At 31.2% G+C, this 16,219-nt stretch overlaps 9 non-coding genes across 9 annotated transcripts; 1 reads left to right on the top strand and 8 right to left on the bottom strand.

Moving 5' to 3' along the window:
- The first annotated feature begins 3,058 nt into the window (after positions 1-3,058).
- On the top strand, positions 3,059-3,216 carry LOC133614957 (U1 spliceosomal RNA). The gene has a single exon (XR_009816658.1). It is a non-coding gene; the product is annotated as a U1 spliceosomal RNA (small nuclear RNA).
- Positions 3,217-6,615: 3,399 nt separating this feature from the next.
- Positions 6,616-6,779, bottom strand: LOC133614946 (U1 spliceosomal RNA). The gene has a single exon (XR_009816647.1). It is a non-coding gene; the product is annotated as a U1 spliceosomal RNA (small nuclear RNA).
- A 1,181-nt stretch (positions 6,780-7,960) lies between these two features.
- On the bottom strand, positions 7,961-8,124 carry LOC133614954 (U1 spliceosomal RNA). The gene has a single exon (XR_009816655.1). It is a non-coding gene; the product is annotated as a U1 spliceosomal RNA (small nuclear RNA).
- A 1,170-nt stretch (positions 8,125-9,294) lies between these two features.
- On the bottom strand, positions 9,295-9,458 carry LOC133614945 (U1 spliceosomal RNA). Its single transcript, XR_009816646.1, has one exon. It is a non-coding gene; the product is annotated as a U1 spliceosomal RNA (small nuclear RNA).
- A 791-nt stretch (positions 9,459-10,249) lies between these two features.
- LOC133614950 (U1 spliceosomal RNA) lies at positions 10,250-10,413 on the bottom strand. Its single transcript, XR_009816651.1, has one exon. It is a non-coding gene; the product is annotated as a U1 spliceosomal RNA (small nuclear RNA).
- A 792-nt stretch (positions 10,414-11,205) lies between these two features.
- LOC133614944 (U1 spliceosomal RNA) lies at positions 11,206-11,369 on the bottom strand. The gene has a single exon (XR_009816645.1). It is a non-coding gene; the product is annotated as a U1 spliceosomal RNA (small nuclear RNA).
- Positions 11,370-12,554: 1,185 nt separating this feature from the next.
- Positions 12,555-12,718, bottom strand: LOC133614953 (U1 spliceosomal RNA). Its single transcript, XR_009816654.1, has one exon. It is a non-coding gene; the product is annotated as a U1 spliceosomal RNA (small nuclear RNA).
- A 1,182-nt stretch (positions 12,719-13,900) lies between these two features.
- LOC133614949 (U1 spliceosomal RNA) lies at positions 13,901-14,064 on the bottom strand. Its single transcript, XR_009816650.1, has one exon. It is a non-coding gene; the product is annotated as a U1 spliceosomal RNA (small nuclear RNA).
- A 1,150-nt stretch (positions 14,065-15,214) lies between these two features.
- LOC133614947 (U1 spliceosomal RNA) lies at positions 15,215-15,378 on the bottom strand. The gene has a single exon (XR_009816648.1). It is a non-coding gene; the product is annotated as a U1 spliceosomal RNA (small nuclear RNA).
- Positions 15,379-16,219: the final 841 nt, after the last annotated feature.

Below are 16,219 nucleotides of genomic sequence, written 5' to 3'. Positions count from 1 at the left end.
TTAATTGTTTACATTATAAATGTTCTCGATCGTCTTGCACATGTTTTATTGAACTAAAACAACAATGAGCTTCCAAGCGGTACACCGAGTGGTTAGAGCAGGGGTCACCAACACGAGGTCGCCTGTAAGGCCCAGATGAGTCGCCCGCTGGCCTGTTCTAAAAATAGCAGCACTTACCAGTGAGCTGCTTTTTTTTTTTTTTTTTTTTTTTTTTTTTTTTTTTTTTTAAATTGTATTTACCTTTTATATTCCTTCCTCTTCTTTCCTGACAATGTTAATCAATGTTCAATTAAAAAAAAAAGTTTATTATTGTAAAGAATAATAAATACATTTTAATTTAATTCTTCATTTTAGCTACAGTTTTTTCGACGAAAAATATTTGTGAAATATTTCTTCAAACTTATTATGATTAAAATTCAAAAAAAAATATTCTGGCAAATCTAGAAAATCTGTAGAATCAAATTTAAATCTTATTACAAAGTCTTTTGAATTTCTTTTTAAAAACTTCTGGAAAATCTAGAAGAAATAATGATTTGTCTGTTAGAAATATAGCTTGGTCCAATTTGTTATATATTCTAACAAAGTGCAGATTGGATTTTGACCTATTTAAAAAACATGTCATCAAAATTTTAAAATTAATCTTAATCAGGAAAAATTACTAATGATGTTCCATAAATGATTTTTTTATTTTTTTCAAAAAGATTCGAATTAGCTAGTTTTTCTCTTCTTTTTTACGGTTGAATTTTTAATTTTAAAGAGTCGAAATTGAAGATTAACTATTTTTCAAAATTTACTTTATTTTTTTCGTGTTTAATCTCTTTTAAACCATTCAATTAAGTGTTTTTTTCATCATTTATTCTCTACAAAAAACCTTCCGTAAAAGGAAAAAAAATGTATGACGGAATGACAGTCAGAAATACCCATTTTTTTAATATATATATATATATATATATATATATATATTTAGCTATTCTTATTTAAATCACACTTACATGTAACTTACAAATGACAATATATATATATATATATATATATATATATATATATATATAGATTTGGTGTCCAGTTCAAAGTGTGACATGATTTATTTAAAAATTTGAGAGTTGACTTTTGTATTTTACATGAGTTATTTGTACAAACATGGTGCAAAGTGATTCATGATTTGTTAAAAAATGTTAGTGGCTAGCTAGTTAAAATGGGATATTGTGATTTCACAAGACTGTCTTAGAAGTGATCATTTGAAAATGTTCAATTTGAAAAATGTGCACTTAGAGAAAATATAAAAATAAAGTGTTGCATATTGATATTTATCTGTTTATATATATATATATATATATATATATATATATATATATATATATATATATATATATATATATATATATATATATATATATATATATATAGTGAGAAATCATTAAGATGATCAATGTTTCCACAAAGATAAATATCATTAATAATAACATAGAGTTAAAGGTAAATTGAGCAAATTGGCTATTTCTGGCAATTTATTTAAGTGTGTATCAAACTGGTAGCCCTTCGCATTAATCAGTACCCAAGAAGTAGCTCTTGGTTTCAATAAGGTTGGTGACCCCTGGGTTAGAGTATCCGCCCTGAGATGGGTAGGTTGTGTGTTCAAACCCCGGCCGAGTCATACCAAAGACTATACAAATGGGACCCATTACCTCCCTGCTTGGCACTCAGCATCAAGGGTTGGAATTGGGGGTTAAATCACGAAAAATGATTCCCGGGCACGGCCACCGCTGCTGCTCACTGCTCCTCACCTCCCAGGGGGTGATCAAGGGTGATGGTTCAAATGCAGAGAATCATTTCGCCACACCTAGTGTGTGTGTGACAATCATTGGTACTTTAACTTCACAATATGATACATATTACACAATTAATTTTAACGTCAGAACCTTCAAATGCCAATGGTGCAGGTCAAAGTTGCCAGACGTTCTCTGATAATCGTATTTGCACAATAATTTCCCCCTCTGTAGAATTTTAATAATTCTCCCAAACCCCATAATGTATGATAATTCGACTCCTTTGATACATTGCTATTAGCAAAGACAATCAATGTGAAATGCACTCCCAACAGGTGTAAAAGAAAGGGCATCTCTATCCTCCTTCAAAACCGCAATAAAAGTACACCTCCAGGCAACTACAACCCTAAACTAACACCCTCCCCCCACCACATCCCACCTCCCCGGATTGTAAATAATCAAATGTAAATTCTCTCTCACACTCTCTCACTGTTTCAATATCCATTTCTCTGTTCTCAATTGTTGATGACTGATAATAACAACCAAACCTAACCCCCCCCACACACACACACACCAGATTGTAAATAATGTAAATAATTCAATGATTATCTTGTGTGATGACTGTATTATGCTGATAGTATATATCTGTATCATGAATCAAGTTGAAAGTTGAAAAACGTATTGGGGTGTTACCATTTAGTGGTCAATTGTACGGAATATGTACTGTACTGTGCAATCTACTAATAAAAGTCTCAATCAATCAATCAATCCATAAACAGTGCAGTGTGCAGTACTCACCACAGGATGGCAGTAGCGTTAGCATGTGATCCTGTGCAAACAAAGAAACAGGAAGTTGCAGTAGAAGCGGGAAGGTAGAATTCCTAGTTGAGTCGTTCAGTTGATGAAACAACACAGGTTAGTTTTCAAAAATAACAACTGTATTAATTCACATAAACTTTTGTGTCATTTCAAGGATTGAAATAACTTTATTGTCACACCAGCACACACAGACAAGTGTGTCTGTACTAGCAAACAGGAAGTGGTTGTGAAGGGGGGCAGGGACACTTCCGGTTGAGCTGAGTCGTGTAGAACAAGCCGCATTGCATGATGGGAACACATAGTTGTGTTGAAGTGTAATATAAATAGTAATAATATTGTAATGATCCAACAGTGTTGTGTAGTAGACTCTTGTACATGTGCAGGCTTGTTGAGTGTGTGTGTTTGCTAGTGTGCACCATCACTTAACATGGTGTGTGTGTGAATGACTTGTGTGTGTGAGACGTGTACAACTCATACTTACCTGGCAGGGGAGATACCATGATCAAGAAGGTGGTTCACCTAGGCTCAGCCATTGCACTCCGGCTGTGCTGACCCTTACGAATTCCCCAAATGTGGGAATCTCGACTGCATAATTTGTGGTAGAGGGGGACTGCGTTCGCGCTCTCCCCTGACCTTGTGTTTAATGACAATAATATTTATGGAAGATATGCTCAAATGTTCGCAGGGCATATCCTGGATTTGTCGTAACCATAAACACAGACATTCGACTAATGATTAATGTTTTCCCTTAATATTATCAAATTGTGAATAAAGCAAACTCTTCAACATGATAACTTAACAAAGTTGAAGGTGTGCAAAGCTGGTAGAGACACAAATCAAAAGACTTGCAGATGTACATTTTTTAACTCTTTTTTAAAGTTAAATTACCAATGATTGTCACACACACACTAGGTGTGGCGAGATTATTCTCTGCATTTGACCCACCACCCTTGATCACCCCCTGGGAGGTGAGGGGAGCAGTGGGCAGCAGCGGTGGCCGCGCCCGGGAATCATTTTGGTGATTTAACCCCCAATTCCAACCCTTGATGCTGAGTGCCAAGCAAGGAGGTAATGGGTCCCATTTTTTTATAGTCTTTGGTATGACTCGGCCGGGGTTTGAACTCACAACCTACCGATCTCAGGGCGGACACTCTAACCACTAGGCCTCACAAGGAAACAATCACTAGTATCAGTTTTAAGATATGGATCTGAATAATTCAGATTTACACAAATATTCTATTGGTGGGTGTTAAGTTCCACTCTTGTACTCCAAAAAGGACCAACGGACAACTCACAATTTCCAATTGATCAACTTTTCTTTTTTCCAACTTGAAGAATTGTTGGTTTCTTTTCAGTTGATCTTCAAAATCATCAGTAGGTTGTAAACCTTTAAACCACATAAACAAAGATGTTAGTGTGATTACACAGGTATTTTTAAACAACTTTTTACAAATGCTTTTAAGCTTCTGAATACTGTTTTAAAAACGTTCTATATAATGTTTTAACCTTTAGCAAAACATGACTTATTCTGAACATATAAATCTTGGATGACTCACTGAGTGATCATACTTGTTATATTTCTTTATTTTGTAATTATATACCAAATAACGACGTAAATTGCAGTTCCTTGGTTAGTTTAAAAATAGACAATAGGTGACATAACATCGGAAGCGGTCATGTTGTCGGCAGGCAGATGTCTGTGCTGAGTTCAACCCTGCCAGAATAAAACTAACCATCAGATTACGACATGACAGGGTTGCAACATTTATGCCAGTCAATCATTTGTAAAAGTTTTTAATTTTTTTTAAAAATTTCAAAAAATGTTTTAATTTTTTCAAAAAAAAATTATTTTTAATTTGTTTTTAAATTTTTTTTAAATATTTTTAATTTTTTTGAAATATTTTAACTTTTTTTTTAAAAATTTACCCTAACCATAACCCTAACCCTAAAAAAAAAGAAGTTAATTGTTAAAATTGTTTAAAAAAATCAAATTTTTTAAAAATTGTTTAAAATTGTTTTAAAAAAAGTTAAACAATTTTTTAAAAAGTTAAAAAAATTTAAACATCGGAAGCGGTCATGTCGGTGTTCGGCAGGCAGGCAGATGTCTGTGCTGAGTTCAACCCTGCCAGAATAAAACTACCGTATTTTCCGCACTATAAGGCGCACCTAAAAACCACAAATTTTCTCAAAAGCTGACAGTGCGCCTTATAATCCGGTGCGCCTTATATATGGGTTAATATTAATATTAATTTTCATAAAGTTTCGGTCTCGCAACTACGGTAAACAGCCGCCATCTTTTTTCCCCGTAGAAGAAGAAGAAGCGCGCGGTGCATGCTGGGATATGTGACGTTTCATTTCCATTTGTGTGTTTATGTAAAGACCCCAAAATGGCTCCAATCCCCACCTAGTTGTCTGTCTAATTATAAATAATGCAGACGAGGCGTGTTAACTGAGTTCTCAACGTTTACTCACAGCGTGCTCATAACCACATTCTAACTGCCAGCATACAACAACGCTTCTCAGGGCTACCGCGCATGCTCGTCACTATCGTTGCATGCTGGGTAGTGTAGTTGTTATATTTGCTAGCTCATAACATCACATTAAGAGACACGCTTACGCGCTTAATTCAATACTCGCCGTCATTCCGGGTGGATTGACAAAAGACCTCCAGCCGCTAGATATTGGTGTCAACAGGGCATTCGAAGCTAGACTGCTAACTGCGTGGGAACAGTGGATGACAGAAGGCGAACACACGTGACGTTCACCAAGACAGGGAGACAGCGCCAGACGACATACGCCACTATCTGCCAGTGGATCGTAAATGCCTGGGCTGATTCAGTCTCATCTGTGGTCCGAGCTTTCAGGAAGGCAGGAATTGTCACTGAACTAATAAACGGCAACGACACTGACTCCATTAATGACGACTTCGACGAGACGGAGCCGCCGGCCATGTTGGATGCCGTATTCGCTCAACTGTTTAATTCGGACACTGAAGAGGAAGAATTCGAGGGATTTGTGAATGAGCTATAACTTCATAAAGTGAGCTTTACATTTTTATTTAGTGTGTTGTGTTGTGTGACATTAACGTTTGAGCAACGTTGAGTTATTGATATATTGTTATTGCTCTGCAGTATTTCACGTGTTACTATATTGTGATTGCACGTTTGATTTACGTAACACGAGTAAATCAGCTTTGATTTACGTAACACGAGTAAATCAGCTGTTTATTCATTTTGGGAGTGAACGGAGTTGTCAGAACGCTGGTTTGTTATCTATTAATAAAGTTTGACTGACCTATCTGACTGTTTTGTTGACATAGGTGCGCCTTATAATCCGGTGCGCTTTATAGTGCGGAAAATACGGTAACCATCAGATTACGACATGACATGGTTGCAACATTTATGCCAGTCAATCATTTGTAAAAGTTTTTTAATTTTTTTTTTAAATTTCTTAATTTTTTTTAATTTTTTCAAAAAATTATTATTATTATTTAAAAAAAAAAAATTTTTTTAAATATTTTTAATTTTTTTTAAATATTTTTAACTTTTTTTTTTTAATTTACCCTAACCCTAAAAAAAAAAGTTAATTGTTAAAATTGTTTAAAAAAATTCAAAAAAATTTAAAATTGTTTTAAAAAAGTTAAAAAAAATTTTAAAAAGTTTAAAAAAATTAAACATCGGAAACGGTCATGTCGGTGTTCGGCAGGCAGGCAGATGTCTGTGCTGAGTTCAACCCTGCCAGAATAAAACTAACCATCAGATTACCACATGACAGGGTTGCAACATTTATGCCAGTCAATCATTGTAATGTTTACTATAATATGTGATAATATAGATAGATGGTACTTTATTGATTCCTTCAGGTGAGTTTACTCTTGAACATTATTAAAACGTCTTGTAGTTAGATACTCATGTGCCAATGTAACAGAAAAATCCGATATGTGCGACTGTGACAATTATCAAAATTATTTATCTTAATTCTATGATGACACCGTGATAATTTTGCAGCTGTTGATATTAAACATTTAGATCAGGGGAGAGCGCGAACGCAGTCCCCCACTACCACAAATTATGCAGTCGAGATTCCCACATTTGGGGAATTCGTAAGGGTCAGCACAGCCGGAGTGCAATGGCTGAGCCTCACCCTAGGTGAACCACCTTCTTGATCATGGTATCTCCCCTGCCAGGTAAGTATGAGTTGTACACGTCTCACACACACAAGTCATTCACACACACACCATGTTAAGTGATGGTGCACACTAGCAAACACACACACTCAACAAGCCTGCACATGTACAAGAGTCTACTACACAACACTGTTGGATCATTACAATATTATTAGTAAAAGTTTTTTTTTAAAAATTAAAAATTTCAATGTTTTTTTTATTTTTTCAAAAAAAGATTTTTTTATTTTTTTTTTAGTATTTTAAATTTTTTTTTAAATTTACCCTAACCCTAACCCTAACCCTAAAAAAAAAATGTTAATTGTTAAAATTGTTTAAAAAAATCAAAAAAATTTAAAATTGTTTAAAATTGTTAAAAAAAAATTTTTTTTAAATTAAATTTTTTTTTAAAAAGTTAAAAAAATGTAAACATCGGAAGCGGTCATGTCGGTGTTCGGCAGGCAGGCAGATGTCTGTGCTGAGTTCAACCCTGCCAGAATAAAACTAACCATCAGATTACGACATGACATGGTTGCAACATTTATGCCAGTCAATCATTTGTAAAAGTTTTTAAATTTTTTTAAAAATTTCTAAAAAAATTTAAAAATTTTTAAAAATTTCTAAAAAAAATTAAATTTTTTAAACATTTTTGTATTTTTAAAAAAAAAATTTTGTTTAATACTTTTAATATTTTTTAAATATTTTTAACTTTTTAAAAAAAAATTTACCCTCACCCTAAAAAAAATGTTAATTGTTAAAATTGTTTAAAAAAATCAAATTTTTTAAAAATTGTTTAAAATTATTTTAAAAAAATTTAAAAAAGTTAAAAAAAAATTTAAAAGTTAAAAAAAATTAAACATCGGAAGCGGTCATGTCGGTGTTCGGCAGGCAGGCAGATGTCTGTGCTGAGTTCAACCCTGCCAGAATAAAACTAACCATCAGATTACCACATGACAGGGTTGCAACATTCATGCCAGTCAATCATTGTAATGTTTACTATAATATGTGATAATATAGATAGATGGTACTTTATTGATTCCTTCAGGTGAGTTTACTCTTGAACATTATTAAATCGTCTTGTAGTTAGATACTCATGTGCCAATGTAACAGAATAATCCAATATGTGCGACTGTGACAATTATCAAAATTATTTATCTTAATTCTATGACGACACAGTGATAATTTTGCAGCTGTTGATATTAAACATTTGGATCAGGGGAGAGCGCGAACGCAGTCCCCCACTACCACAAATTATGCAGTCGAGATTCCCACATTTGAGGAATTCATAAGGGTCAGCACAGCCGGAGTGCAATGGCTGAGCCTCACCCTAGGTGAACCACCTTCTTGATCATGGTATCTCCCCTGCCAGGTAAGTATGAGTTGTACACGTCTCACACACACAAGTCATTCACACACACACCATGTTAAGTGATGGTGCACACTAGCAAACACACACACTCAACAAGCCTGCACATGTACAAGAGTCTACTACACAACACTGTTGGATCATTACAATATTATTAGTAAAAGTTTTTTTTTTAAATTAAAAATTTCAAAAATTTTTTTTAATTTTTTCAAAAAAAATGTTTTTATTTTTTATTTAAAAAAATATATATTTTTAATTTTTTTTAAATATTTTTAACTTTTTAAAAAATGTTTTACCCTAACCCTAACCCTAAATAAAAAATGTTAATTGTTAAAATTGTTTAAAAAAATCAAAACATTTGAAAATTGTTTAAAATATTTTTTTTAAAGTTAAATTTTTTTTTAAAAAGTTAAAAAAATTTAAACATCGGAAGCGGTCATGTCGGTGTTCGGCAGGCAGGCAGATGTCTGTGCTGAGTTCAACCCTGCCAGAATAAAACTAACCATCAGATTACGACATGACATGGTTGCAACATTTATGCCAGTCAATCATTTGTAAAAGTTTTTAAAAATTTTTTAAAATTTCTAAAAAATTTAAATTTTTTTAAACATTTTTGTATTTTTTTAAAAAAAAATTTAAAAATATTTTTAATATTTTTTAAATATTTTTAACTTTTAAAAAAAATGTTTACCCTAACCCTAACCCCCAAAAAATTTGTTAATTGTTAAAATTGTTTAAAAAAATCAAAAAATGTTAAAATTGTTTAAAATTATTTTTAAAAAATTAAAAGAAGTTAAAAAATTTTTAAAAAAAGTTTAAAAAAATTAAACATCAGAAGCGGTCATGTCGGTGTTTGGCAGGCAGATGTCTGTGCTGAGTTCAACCCTGCCAGAATAAAACTAACCATCAGATTACCACATGACAGGGTTGCAACATTTATGCCAGTCAATCATTGTAATGTTTACTATAATATGTGATAATATAGATAGATGGTACTTTATTGATTCCTTCAGGTGAGTTTACTCTTGAACATTATTAAATCGTCTTGTAGTTAGATACCCATGTGCCAATGTAACAGAAAAATACGATATGTGCGACTGTGACAATTATCAAAATTATTTATCTTAATTCTATGACAACACAGTGATAATTTTGCAGCTGTTGATATTAAACATTTAGATCAGGGGAGAGCGCGAACGCAGTCCCCCACTACCACAAATTATGCAGTCGAGATTCCCACATTTGGGGAATTCGTAAGGGTCAGCACAGCCGGAGTGCAATGGCTGAGCCTCACCCTAGGTGAACCACCTTCTTGATCATGGTATCTCCCCTGCCAGGTAAGTATGAGTTGTACACGTCTCACACACACAAGTCATTCACACACACACCATGTTAAGTGATGGTGCACACTAGCAAACACACACACTCAACAAGCCTGCACATGTACAAGAGTCTACTACACAACACTGTTGGATCATTACAATATTATTAGTAAAAGTTTTTTTTTTTTAAATTAAAAATTTCAATTTTTTTTTAATTTTTTCAAAAAAAGAATTTTTATTTTTTTTTAAATTTTTTTAATTTTTTTAAAAATATTTTTAATTTTTTTTAAATATTTTTAACTTTTTTTTTAAAAATGTACCCTAACCCTAACCCTAACCCTAAAAAAAAAATGTTAATTGTTAAAATTGTTTAAAAAAATCAAATTTTTTTAAAATTGTTTAAAATTATTTTTAAAAAATTAAAAAAAGTTAAAAAAAAATTTAAAAGTTAAAAAAAATTAAACATCGGAAGCGGTCATGTCGGTGTTCGGCAGGCAGATGTCTGTGCTGAGTTCAACCCTGCCAGAATAAAACTAACCATCAGATTACCACATGACAGGGTTGCAACATTTATGCCAGTCAATCATTGTAATGTTTACTATAATATGTGATAATATAGATAGATGGTACTTTATTGATTCCTTCAGGTGAGTTTACTCTTGAACATTATTAAATCGTCTTGTAGTTAGATACTCATGTGCCAATGTAACAGAAAAATCCGATATGTGCGACTGTGACAATTATCAAAATTATTTATCTTAATTCTATGATGACACAGTGATAATTTTGCAGCTGTTGATATTAAACATTTGGATCGGGGAGAGCGCGAACGCAGTCCCCCACTACCACAAATTATGCAGTCGAGATTCCCACATTTGGGGAATTCGTAAGGGTCAGCACAGCCGGAGTGCAATGGCTGAGCCTCACCCTAGGTGAACCACCTTCTTGATCATGGTATCTCCCCTGCCAGGTAAGTATGAGTTGTACACGTCTCACACACACAAGTCATTCACACACACACCATGTTAAGTGATGGTGCACACTAGCAAACACACACACTCAACAAGCCTGCACATGTACAATAGTCTACTACACAACACTGTTGGATCATTACAATATTATTAGTAAAAGGTTTTTTTTTTAAATTAAAAATTTCAATTTTTTTTTAATTTTTTCAAAAAAAGAATTTTTTTTTTTTTTTAAATTTTTTTAATTTTTTTAAAAATATTTTTAATTTTTTTTAAATATTTTTAACTTTTTTTTAAAAAATGTACCCTAACCCTAACCCTAACCATAAAAAAAAAAATGTTAATTGTTAAAATTGTTTAAAAAAATCAAATTTTTTTAAAATTGTTTAAAATTATTTTTAAAAAATTAAAAAAAGTTAAAAAAAAATTTAAAAGTTAAAAAAAATTAAACATCGGAAGCGGTCATGTCGGTGTTCGGCAGGCAGATGTCTGTGCTGAGTTCAACCCTGCCAGAATAAAACTAACCATCAGATTACCACATGACAGGGTTGCAACATTTATGCCAGTCAATCATTGTAATGTTTACTATAATATGTGATAATATAGATAGATGGTACTTTATTGATTCCTTCAGGTGAGTTTACTCTTGAACATTATTAAATCGTCTTGTAGTTAGATACTCATGTGCCAATGTAACAGAAAAATCCGATATGTGCGACTGTGACAATTATCAAAATTATTTATCTTAATTATATGATGACACAGTGATAATTTTGCAGCTGTTGATATTAAACATTTGGATCAGGGGAGAGCGCGAACGCAGTCCCCCACTACCACAAATTATGCAGTCGAGATTCCCACATTTGGGGAATTCGTAAGGGTCAGCACAGCCGGAGTGCAATGGCTGAGCCTCACCCTAGGTGAACCACCTTCTTGATCATGGTATCTCCCCTGCCAGGTAAGTATGAGTTGTACACGTCTCACACACACAAGTCATTCACACACACACCATGTTAAGTGATGGTGCACACTAGCAAACACACACACTCAACAAGCCTGCACATGTACAAGAGTCTACTACACAACACTGTTGGATCATTACAATATTATTAGTAAAAGTTTTTTTTTTTAAATTAAAAATTTCAATTTTTTTTTAATTTTTTCAAAAAAAAAAAATTTTTTTATTTTTTTTTTAATTTAAAAAATATATATTTTTAATTTTTTTAAAATATTTTTAACTTTTTAAAAAAAATTTTACCCTAACCCTAACCCTAAAAAAAAAATGTTAATTGTTAAAATTGTTTAAAAAAATCAAAACATTTGAAAATTGTTTAAAATTGTTTAAATTTTTTTTTTTAAAGTTAAATTTTTTTTTAAAAAGTTAAAAAAAATGTAAACATCGGAAGCGGTCATGTCGGTGTTCGGCAGGCAGGCAGATGTCTGTGCTGAGTTCAACCCTGCCAGAATAAAACTAACCATCAGATTACGACATGACATTGTTGCAACATTTATACCAGTCAATCATTTGTAAAAGTTTTTAATTTTTTTTAAAAATTTCTAAAAAAAATTTAATTTTTTAAACATTTTTGTATTTTTTTTATTTTTTTTTTAAATATTTTTAATATTTTTTAAATATTTTTAACTTTTTAAAAAATTGTTTACCCTAACCCTAACCCCAAAAAAAATTGTTAATTGTTAAAATTGTTTAAAAAAATCAAAAAATTTTACAATTGTTTAAAATTATTTTTTAAAAATTAAAAGAAGTTAAAAAAAAATTTTAAAAGTTAAAAAAAATTAAACATCGGAAGCGGTCATGTCGGTGTTTGGCAGGCAGATGTCTGTACTGAGTTCAACCCTGCCAGAATAAAACTAACCATCAGATTACCACATGACAGGGTTGCAACATTTATGCCAGTCAATCATTGTAATGTTTACTATAATATGTGATAATATAGATAGATGGTACTTTATTGATTCCTTCAGGTGAGTTTACTCTTGAACATTATTAAATCGTCTTGTAGTTAGATACTCATGTGCCAATGTAACAGAAAAATCCGATATGTGCGACTGTGACAATTATCAAAATTATTTATCTTAATTCTATGATGACACCGTGATAATTTTGCAGCTGTTGATATTAAACATTTAGATCAGGGGAGAGCGCGAACGCAGACCCCCACTACCACAAATTATGCAGTCGAGATTCCCACATTTGGGGAATTCGTAAGGGTCAGCACAGCCGGAGTGCAATGGCTGAGCCTCACCCTAGGTGAACCACCTTCTTGATCATGGTATCTCCCCTGCCAGGTAAGTATGAGTTGTACACGTCTCACACACACAAGTCATTCACACACACACCATGTTAAGTGATGGTGCACACTAGCAAACACACACACTCAACAAGCCTGCACATGTACAAGAGTCTACTACACAACACTGTTGGATCATTACAATATTATTAGTAAAAGTTTTTAAAAAAAAATTAAAAATTTCAATTTTTTTTTTAATTTTTTCAAAAAAAAAATGTTTTAATTTTTTTTTTAATTTATTTAAAAATATTTTTATTTTTTTTTAAATATTTTTGACATTTTTAAAAAAAAATTACCCTAACCCTAACCCTAACCCTAAAAAAAAAATGTTAATTGTTAAAATTGTTTAAAAAAATCAAAAAAATTTAAAATTTAAAAAAAATTTTTTTTAAAAGTTAAATTTTTTTTTTAAAAGTTAAAAAAATGTAAACATCGGAAGCGGTCATGTCGGTGTTCGGCAGGCAGATGTCTGTGCTGAGTTCAACCCTGCCAGAATAAAACTAACCATCAGATTACGACATGACATGGTTGCAACATTTATGCCAGTCAATCATTTGTAAAAGTTTTTTAATTTTTTTAAAAATTTCTAAATTTTTTAAAATTTTTTAAACATTTTTGTATTTTTTTTTGTATTTTTTTTTAAATATTTTTAATATTTTTTAAATATTTTTAACTTTAAAAAAAATTTTTTACCCTAACCCTAAAAAAAAATGTTAATTGTTAAAATTGTTTAAAATTATTTTTTAAAAATTTAAAAAAGTTAAAATTTTTTTTAAAAAAGTTAAAAAAATTTTTAAAAAAGTTAAAAAAAATTTTTAAAGTTAAAAAAAATTAAACATCGGAAGCGGTCATGTCGGTGTTCGGCAGGCAGATGTCTGTGCTGAGTTCAACCCTGCCAGAATAAAACTAACCATCAGATTACCACATGACAGGGTTGCAACATTTATGCCAGTCAATCATTGTAATGTTTACTATAATATGTGATAATATAGATAGATGGTACTTTATTGATTCCTTCAGGTGAGTTTACTCTTGAACATTATTAAATCGTCTTGTAGTTAGATACTCATGTGCCAATGTAACAGAATAATCCGATATGTGCGACTGTGACAATTATCAAAATTATTTATCTTAATTCTATGATGACACAGTGATAATTTTGCAGCTGTTGATATTAAACATTTAGATCAGGGGAGAGCGCGAACACAGTCCCCCACTACCACAAATTATGCAGTCGAGATTCCCACATTTGGGGAATTCGTAAGGGTCAGCACAGCCGAAGTGCAATGGCTGAGCCTCACCCTAGGTGAACCACCTTCTTGATCATGGTATCTCCCCTGCCAGGTAAGTATGAGTTGTACACGTCTCACACACACAAGTCATTCACACACACACCATGTTAAGTGATGGTGAACACTAGCAAACACACACACTCAACAAGCCTGCACATGTACAAGAGTCTACTACACAACACTGTTGGATCATTACAATATTATTAGTAAAAGTTTTTCAAAAAAATTAAAAATTTCAATTTTTTTTTTTTAATTTTTTCAAAAAAAATTTTTTTATTTTTTATTTTTAAAAAAAAATATTTTTAATTTTTTTTAAATATTTTTAACTTTTTTTAAAAAATTTACCCTAACCCTAACCCTAACCCTTAAAAAAAATGTTAATTGTTAAAATTGTTTAAAAAAATCAAAACATTTGAAAATTGTTTAAAAAAAAAATTTTAAAGTTACATTTTTTTTTTAAAAAGTTAAAAAAATTTAAACATCGGAAGCGGTCATGTCGGTGTTCGGCAGGCAGGCAGATGTCTGTGCTGAGTTCAACCCTGCCAGAATAAAACTAACCATCAGATTACGACATGACATGGTTGCAACATTTATGCCAGTCAATCATTTGTAAAAGTTTTTAAAATTTTTTAAAAATTTCTAAATTTTTTTTAAATTTTTTAAACATTTTTGTATTTTTTTTTTTTTAAATATTTTTTTAATATTTTTAACTTTTTAAAAAATTGTTTACCCTAACCCTAACCCCAAAAAAAAATGTTAATTGTTAAAATTGTTTAAAATAATCAAAATCTTTTAAAATTGTTTAAAATTATTTTTAAAAAATTAAAAGAAGTTAAAAAATTTTTTAAAAAGTTAAAAAAAATTAAACATCGGAAGCGGTCATGTCGGTGTTTGGCAGGCAGATGTCTGTGCTGAGTTCAACCCTGCCAGAATAAAACTAACCATCACCAAATGACAGGGTTGCAACATTTATGCCAGTCAATCATTGTAATGTTTACTATAATATGTGATAATATAGATAGATGGTACTTTATTGATTATAGTGAGTTTACTCTTGAACATTATTAAATCGTCTTGTAGTTAGATACTCATGTGCCAATGTAACAGAAAAATCCGATATGTGCGACTGTGACAATTATCAAAATTATTTATCTTAAATCCATGATGACACAGTGATAATTTTGCAGCTGTTGATATTAAACATTTGGATCAGGGGAGAGCGCGAACGCAGTCCCCCACTACCACAAATTATGCAGTCGAGATTCCCACATTTGGGGAATTCGTAAGGGTCAGCACAACCGAAGTGCAATGGCTGAGCCTCACCCTAGGTGAACCACCTTCTTGATCATGGTATCTCCCCTGCCAGGTAAGTATGAGTTGTACACGTCTCACACACACAAGTCATTCACACACACACCATGTTAAGTGATGGTGCACACTAGCAAACACACACACTCAACAAGCCTGCACATGTACAAGAGTCTACTACACAACACTGTTGGATCATTACAATATTATTAGTAAAAGTTTTTAAAAAAAAATTAAAAATTTCAATTTTTTTTTTAATTTTTTCAAAAAAAAAATGTTTTAATTTTTTTTTTAATTTATTTAAAAATATTTTTATTTTTTTTTAAATATTTTTGACATTTTTAAAAAAAAATTACCCTAACCCTAACCCTAACCCTAAAAAAAAAATGTTAATTGTTAAAATTGTTTAAAAAAATCAAAAAAAATTAAAATTTAAAAATTTTTTTTTTTTAAAGTTACATTTTTTTTTAAAAAGTTAAAAAAATGTAAACATCGGAAGCGGTCATGTCGGTGTTCGACAGGCAGATGTCTGTGCTGAGTTCAACCCTGCCAGAATAAAACTAACCATCAGATTACGACATGACATGGTTGCAACATTTATGCCAGTCAATCATTTGTAAAAGTTTTTTAATTTTTTTAAAAATTTCTAAAAAATTTTAAATTTTTTAAACATTTTTGTATTTTTATTTTTTATTTTTTTTTAAATATTTTAAATATTTTTTAAATATTTTTAACTTTAACATTTTTTTTTTACCCTAACCCTAACCCTAAAAAAAAATGTTAATTGTTAAAATTGTTTAAAAAAATCAAACATTTTTAAAATTGTTTAAAATTATTTTTAAAAATTTTTAAAAAGTAAAAAAAAAAATTAAAAGTTAAAAAAAATTAAACATCGGAAGCGGTCATG

The sequence above is a fragment of the Nerophis lumbriciformis genome, linkage group LG17, assembly GCF_033978685.3.
Source record: "Nerophis lumbriciformis linkage group LG17, RoL_Nlum_v2.1, whole genome shotgun sequence".
In the NCBI taxonomy this organism is placed as follows: Eukaryota; Metazoa; Chordata; class Actinopteri; order Syngnathiformes; family Syngnathidae; genus Nerophis; species Nerophis lumbriciformis.
Note: the sequence above shows the minus strand (reverse complement) of the source record. Positions and strands in the feature narration are given on the sequence as shown.